Here is an 8233-nt window from a genome sequence, read left to right as displayed (position 1 = left end):
AGTGGGATCTTTTGCTGATCCTGTTTCACTATAGCAATACTAATAAAAAGATATGTATTAATAATGAGGAGTAGAAAGGAAAGATGAATATAAATGTAGCATATGTATTTTTTAAAGTGGAGATTATAATAAAATGTAGGGAAATAAATTTGAAAACTTCATTGAAAATGGTTAAATTCCTAGAAAAAGAAATATAAAACTGATTCAGCTAGAAACTGAAAATTGTGATAGTCTTCAGATCATTGAGGTTATGAGTTAGTGTTTAAATATTTACATAAGGAAAATACCAGTCCAGATAATTTTAACTGAGTTCTACTAAACATTCAAAAAAGAAATGAACAATCTTACATGAACTTTTGCAAAGCTGTATTTTTAAGAAATATACACATAAGTTGTAAAGCTATAGAGAAAACAAAATTAATAATCAACATAGTTTTGGATAGTTACCTTTAAGCAGAAATCAGAGGGCATAAGTAGAGACATGAAGGAGGATTTAAAACTATTGGTAATGACTTTAAATCCTTTGTATCTTAGGCTTAGTGGTGGATACATGCGTACTCCTGTTATTTTGTATATATACTACAAACTTTTTCACTATTAGCAATGTCAAAACGGTTTAAGACAATAAAAAGTTCTTAAGATTTTTTATTTGATTTTTCAATAAATAATACATTCACAAAGATCAAAGATTTAAAAAACGTGGAAAGGTGGACAGTGAAAATTTCCTTCCCACCCTTGTCTCAATCCACCCAATTTCCGATTCCCCCAACAAACAATCAATGTCATTAATCCCTGTATATTTTTCTGTATTTCTTTAATATACAAGTTCATATGAATATTTTTTATTCCCCTCCTCACTTTTTTACATGAGATATTCTGTACACTATTTTATAGTTTGCTGTTCTTTCTGAATATGTCTTAGAAATCTTTTTATTTTAGTAGATAAAGTGTTCCCTTATTTTTTTAGATTTGTATGGTATCATGGTTTATTTTAGCAGATTATATCAAATCTGTATAGTATCTTTTCCATGAATATGTCATATTTTTTAACATTTGTTTCCAATTTTTTGTTTTTGTAATTATCCTATGAATATCCTTAGAAATACATTTGAATATATCCTGTGAAATATTTCTCATGTGAGAGACTATGTTTGAAGGATAAATTCCCCAAAGTGGAGTGGCTAGGTCAAAGTCCACTTCCTTTTTTTAGTTTTGATAGACATTGCCAAATTTTCATATATACTAAGAGCAATATAAAGGAGAGCTTATTTTCCCACAGCCTTGGAGAAAGAGTGCATTACCAACATACTCCACAATTCAAATGAATTTCTACTTCTCTCATTTGGAGTATAGGATAGCATCTTTTCATATTTTTAGAGACACTATATTTTCTTTTGTGAAAACCATCTGTTTATATCATCTGCCCATTTTTCTATTAGGTTTTTCCTTTTCCTCTCACTTCCTAGAAACCTTTTAATATATTAGAGAACTTGGTTCTAAGTCTATGACATGAGTTAAAATTTTTTTCTAGTTTGTCATTTGCTTTTGACTCTGCTTATAATTATTTTCCATGCAGAAATTTTTTGAATTTCATTTAGTCTAAAGTATCCTTTTTTTTCGTTTTGGAATTTGAATTATAGGGATAAAAGGCCTCTATTTCAAGATTATCAAGGCATTCTTTCATGCTTTCTACTGATACATCTACGGCTTCCTGATTTTTATTTGAAAATTTGTAATGCATTTGAAATTTATCATAGTATGTGGTATGATATATAGAGCTATGCTGTTTTTAACCATAATTTATTTTACCAAAGATAAATAATATTTAAAATAGATTACTCTCAATTTAGAATACAACAGTGTCATAAATACTATGTTTTTTAATGTGCTAAAATAAGAGAGTATGATTCTCTGTAACATTTATATTCTCAGTATGGTTCTAATGCAGTGTTTTCACACATTAATTTAAAAGTCATGAAAAAGCAGTCATGTAAAATGAGAGTAGCCAAATAACTGCAAAGCCACCTTTCCCAAACTCAACAACACAAATGCTGAGATAACCTCAGGTAAAATCTGATGCAGTCTTTTTATTCTCTTCTTGTGAACTGAATTAAACACTTTTGTATGCTTAGATTAACCAGTTAAGATCCACGCTTCTCTCCAATTTTTTTTTTTAAGATTTGAGAAAATCCAGTCTTTTAAAGATTCCAGTCCATTAAATTCCTATAGTAAATTCTATGAGAAAAGCGCATCATAGATAATGTAGCAGGGAAAACGCTGGGAAGCTCTCTCCCAAACGGTACCACAGCCCTCCTATATACCACATAACTGCTTGGCAGCCACACGATAGCAAAAGTCTCCAACATCCTGGCCTTCTACTTGCCTTAAATCATTGACAAATGTAGAGAAGATAGTCAAGAGCTAAGTTGAGTAGCCGTATTGAGCTGCACCCCGTCATATTTTCTTGAAATCAAGGAACACATGTTTCTCAACACAAGCAAGCCAACTTCAATGAGTGACGACCATTTTCCTTAGACGTAGGCTTGAAAAAGTTTCATCTTTCTACATGACTGGGGTCACCCACATCTATTGATTGCTAAGATCCTAAAAGGCTGGGAATAGCAGATATGTACAATCTGTTTCTAATTTGAATATCCCTGAGTATTGCCTCTTTGTGTTGGCAGATGCTTACCTAATATGATACTGGTGGAGAATTCCAAACACAGTAAACGGCATGGAGAGAAATGGAGAAAATGAAATGGGATCATAGGCAGGCAGAACAGAGGTTAAAAGGGTTGGAGAGCAAGGGAGAAGTTATTCAAAGCAACAACAATATCTCCAGACTGGTTGATACTTGGTTCTACTACAAGCATTTTCCTTAATTAGTTGTGTGACTTCTAGCAAGACAAACTTTATAGGTCTCCATTTATACACTAATAAAATAAGCAATTTAGAAAACTTAATCTCTAAAGAATTTTCTAGAAGTAGCATCTATTATTCTCAAGGAAAGCAAAATGAGAAGTAGTTTTTGGTTACGGTGAGGGGGCCATGCCTGAGGGATAAAAAACTTCTTTAGGATTTTTACTTAGGTGTTAATAATTATCTTTTTGTCAATTTCCTTTAAACTAATATGTTGAATAATTAACAAATATCCTCATAATTATTCCAAGTTAAAAATATGCTTACACATTTCTAGTTTTTGAAACTCTTAAATTATATCTATAGTTTGTTTTACTATCCTTGAACAAATTTTGTTAAAACATCTTTATAATGCCCATTAAATGACAAAAGAGCAACTGTGGCAAAATAGGGTTGAAAGTCCTTTGCTCTAGAAAAATGCTTTCAAATACCTTTTAGTAAATATATTGTGTAAAAACCACAACTTTTTTCTAGATACTGGCTAAAATTTTCAGTATATAATAAACAAGGAAAATAAATTTATAAAAACTTCACAAACAAATAATTCAAAACTGGGCAATCTGAAGGGTGTCTATATTTTCCTACAACCAGAAACAAGATGCTTTATTATGATCATAATAGATTATCTGGTATTGTTCTTCATAAATGTAATGAATCAATTGTTGATGATCTGCAATATTCTTTTGTTAAAGTCAGTATATGAAATTAGACTCGATCTTCTGTTCATTAATTAGCATGGCATACAGTCTGCCCTAACATAGATATTCTCTTTTAGTGATTGTCTGTATGACTAGAAATAAGGAAGCTGGGGCGGCCGGTTGGCTCAGTTGGTTAGAGTGCAGTGTTCATAACACCAAAGTCAGCAGTTCGATTCCAACATGGGCCAGTGAGCTGTGCCCTCCATAACTAGATTGAAATACAAAACAAAAAGCAACTATTTGACTTGGAGCTTATGGGTCCTGGAAAAACACTGTTCCCCAATAAAATAGAAAAAGAAAAAAAAAAAAAAGAACTAAGGAAGCTGCCTGTTTCCTTTAGATGGAGTTGCTTGCTGTTTTTTTCTTTATTTCATAAAAACAAATATTTATTTACTCATGGCTCCTCCTAGAGGAGTTATAATCAATATTCATGGTGTCCTCTACTCTGCCCATATTTTGAGACTTTCCCAAGATGAGCTTCTCAAAGTTCTTTATAATATGACCACTTTCTAAAAAAACAAAGCTTATTAAATTCACATACTAGCAGGAAGTAATCCTTTTAATACTACCTAAATTGGCACCTCTGGAACCACAATGGTCAGAACTCCCTTAACTGTGGTACATAAAATATACCCAAACCTATCCAGGAAAACCTGGTTTGTTGTTTTGCCTATGAATAAGGGAAAATAACAGATTAAATGAAAAGTTTAAATTGTGCACTTTATCAGAATTTGCTTATCTTTGGTCCTTTTTTGCCTTTTCCAATGAAAATCGATGTTTATTTTTCAGTTGCAATGAATTAAAGCAGTACAGAATTTACCTTAAAAGGGACAAAATTGGGCAGAAACTGGCACCTCCGGATGACCCTGAAAGGCAGATTATGAGATGCATTTCCCCTGAGCAGTTAAAACCCTAGCAACCACCTCCAGGGCTCAGCAGAAAGGAAAGAACCAAAGAACCCTAACAGCCATCTCCAAAACAGTATTTTATGAGATTATATTGCATTTTCCCATGAAAATAAAGGGGCCCGATTATCAATATCTAGCTCATATTATAGATACAATTATTGCTCCATTTCACAGATGAGGAAACAGTACCAGAGGTCACACAAATTAAACTAGTAAAGACTTCATTCTCACTTAAAACAATATATAACTTTGTTTGCATGCTTTTTGTATGCCTTCTCCTCTAAAATGTGACTTTCAGAAGGGCAGGAGCTTTGTTTTGTTTACTACAATAACCCTGGAACCTAGAAAAGTGCGTGGGGCAGAGTAAGTGCTCAATAAATATTTGTCAATGTTAAAAATGAGATAAACTGAAAACATCATCCAAACCACTCCACTACTTCAAGGGAAGGCTTTATAACTCCCATCTCCATTCTATCATTCTAGAAGTCAAGAAGTGACTTTCTAATGATTTGGGGTGTATACCAATTTTATCAAATATATTTGATTTAATCAACAATAAATTCAAAATAACAGTGCAATATGACCATACATTTAAAAGCATTTTGTACTTCCAAATACTAACATCAATTTCGTATGCCCCATATTTTAATGATAAATTTATTAATAGCTCTTTGACATGTTTTCTAAATTTGGCTTATGTTAAAAAGATTGAAAGGGCATATGTGCAAATTCACATTTCTGAATCTGAAATTTCATTTAGTGCCATTTTATTTAACAGAACTCCATTCATTCTCAGAAATCAAAAAAAAGACATGAAATGATCTAGACATTAACTGAAACATTCATACTATGGTTTTAAGAACATAACAGTGACCTGTAAAATTACTATAGCCATTAAAAATGAGTAGATAATTAAGAAAATTTACCAAGAATGGTATTACTAGGAATCAATCATAAAAATAAATTCTGAAAAGAAACAAAATTTAGTAGAAGACAACATAAACTACAGTATCGTCCTTGTATTGTGTATACTTGAGCTTGAACACTTTATTTTGGAAGGGATGCTAAACACATTCTTGAAGATTGGCAAAAAAGGACGGCACAGCGGCAAATGGCTTCCACTGTACAAACTGTCAAAGATTAAATGGTAAGAAACATAAGAAAATTATGACTTTTTTCCTGAGCAAGAGCAATTTAGTTTCTTCTCTATAGATTTTCCAAATTATTCATTAATCCTCATGCCATATATTGATGTGATTGACAAGAAACATGGTCTATACTGATTACCAATATGTTACATAGTACCCATTACAAAGCCACTGAAAGACTGGTTGTCTTCTGGAAACATTTTAAAACATCTATCCTTACTCTTTAGGTTATAGTTCCTTCTTCAATACCATCTGCCAATCCTTTCTTTTTAGTGTCTTCATAATAGAAGGCCTGATAGGAGATTATAAAACTGAAGGCTTGAATTATTACAATGTAGAGAAAGGCACCACAGTGTAGTGGATAAAAGGGAATAACATAGGTTTGGTAAAAATTAAAAGATAAACTGCAAAGGATAAAAATCAGAAACACGTCACATCAAGAACCAATATCTAAGATATTCGGTTACTAAAGTTATGGAGAAGTCAGTCCAAATAGTAGGAAATAAAAGCATAGGGATATTTGAGGATAACAAATATGATTATAAGGTTCAGAAAATGGTAGCTGCAATTAAAATATGAAGAAGAAAGAGAAAGTTGGAAAGCCAGTTAAAATACATGAGCATGAGCAATGCTGTCATGTGGTGACACAACTATAAATTTTCAAAATAAAAAACATGTAACGATATCAAATATAAAACCTAATTGATATAAGACTTCTGTTAAGTGAGTTCATAGACTAAATGGTCATAATATATAGATTTGTACATCATGGGAAGATCTTAGAAACACCAAAAAACTTCCTTATTTATCTTATAATTGTTTTAGAGAAAGTGTGATCATAAGTTCTTTCCCTCCTCTTTTCCTTCTCCGTTCTAGTAAAAGTAACCAAATAGGCATTTTCTCTTAATCTGGCTTCCGATGTTGGAGGAATAATGGTCTTTTAACTTCCTTCAATATTTTAAATTGGAATTGACTAGGAATTTTTTTTCATTGAAAAACAATTTATTATAGTTTCAAGCTCAAAATGACTTTTCATCTGAGGTATCTTGCTGTTTCTTCAAGAATAAGTGAAAGTCATTTGTGTGATATAGGGTCCAATGATGTTAGAATAATTTCTGAAGATAAAGCTCAAATATTGACAGAAAACTTCGGAGAGGGGGATATAATTCTTGGTTCACGATTCCATCATCCTAAGAGAGAAAAATTCTCCTATTGAAGATGAATAACAAAAAGATGTTTCTTATTAAGAAATAAATACTCTCATTGAAAAATTAAGATCTCCATGCAATCTTTTTGGACTTGCTACTAAATTTAGGCACTGCGCAAGGCACCAATAACACAGTAGTAAACAAGACAGTCACAATTCCTGCCTGTGTGGAGTTCATATTCTATTAGGGGAAAATTTAAATAAATAAAATAAATAAGCTATATAGTATATTGGAAGGTGATAAAAGGAAAGCTATGGAGAAGAAATAGAGCAGAAAAGGAAAATATGAAAAAACAGAGCCACGTAATTTTAAATTGGGAAACCTCGAGAGTTTTAGGAGGTAACATTTGAGCAAACATCTGAAGGAAATGAAGAAATAAATCATGTTGATATCTGGTGGAAAGAGGCAGAAAGAACAGAAGAGGTGAGGAATGCTTGGCAAGTTCTGGGAACAAGGATGACAGTTTGACAAGAAATTAAAGAGTATAGAAAACATTCTTAAGAGATGATCTAAGAAGAATCAAGATCAGGATGAAAGGGCATAATGTGTAGGACTTGAAACACATTCAATTAAAGTATTGAATGATTACTTCTGTAGTGTGCAAGCAAAAATGCCAACCCATTCAGAAAATATGTTATTCTACTGTACTGGTGTTTGCTAACTTCATACCAGCCCTTCTCATACTCCATTAGGAGAACTTTGGTTGGTACTCTTGCAGCAAGTTTTGACAAGAATAAAATGATCTGAAGTCACTCTTGCTAATGTGTTGTAACTTGATTCTAGGGACCAAGGACCAGAAGAAGGAGAACAGTTTTCAGATTATTATGGTCAGAGTGTGGTCAGATTATTATGGTCTAGATAGATAGATAGATAGATAGATAGATAGATAGATAGATAGATAGATAGATAGATAGATAGATATAAAGATATATACCAGGGTGCCTTACACATTTTCAGAGATGGTCAACGTTGCTCAAGCATAATCAGAAGTGTCTGGACGCTGATAGTAACTACTTTGAGTATCTCTCGTAATTGCAGAAGTCAAACGTGACTTGTATTTATCTTTTGTTATCAGTATATATAGAGTATTACCATTTTAAGTTTTTTCCTTTCTTAAAATATGTGTACTTTTTTGGCACTGTGTGTGTGTGTGAGTGTGTTTGTGTGCGCACGCGCGTTTGTGTAGAGAGAGAGAGTGAAACAGAGAGAGAGAGAGAGAGAGAGAGAGAGAGAGAGAGAGAGAGAGAGAGAGAGAGAGAACCAACAGTATGAGCTAGTTGATTGGATATGATTTGGAGAGAAAGATCAGAGAGAAAGAGATGATGCCACAATTGAAGACCTAGACATTGGAA

General features: G+C 32.5%; 1 protein-coding gene across 1 annotated transcript in view; it reads right to left on the bottom strand.

Moving 5' to 3' along the window:
• Positions 1 to 349: 349 nt before the first annotated feature.
• Positions 350 to 8233, bottom strand: part of CLVS2 (clavesin 2) — a 75158-nt gene continuing 67274 nt past the window's right edge. Inside the window, exon 7 of the mRNA XM_033102106.1 lies at positions 350 to 6863. The gene's annotated coding sequence lies outside the window, so the exon portion shown is untranslated. The remainder of the gene's footprint in view (positions 6864 to 8233) is intronic.

Source organism: Rhinolophus ferrumequinum, chromosome 3 (genome assembly GCF_004115265.2).
Source record: "Rhinolophus ferrumequinum isolate MPI-CBG mRhiFer1 chromosome 3, mRhiFer1_v1.p, whole genome shotgun sequence".
Classification (NCBI taxonomy): Eukaryota; Metazoa; Chordata; class Mammalia; order Chiroptera; family Rhinolophidae; genus Rhinolophus; species Rhinolophus ferrumequinum.
The sequence above is the reverse complement of the archived record's forward strand: the minus strand, read 5'-3'. Positions and strand labels throughout refer to the sequence as shown.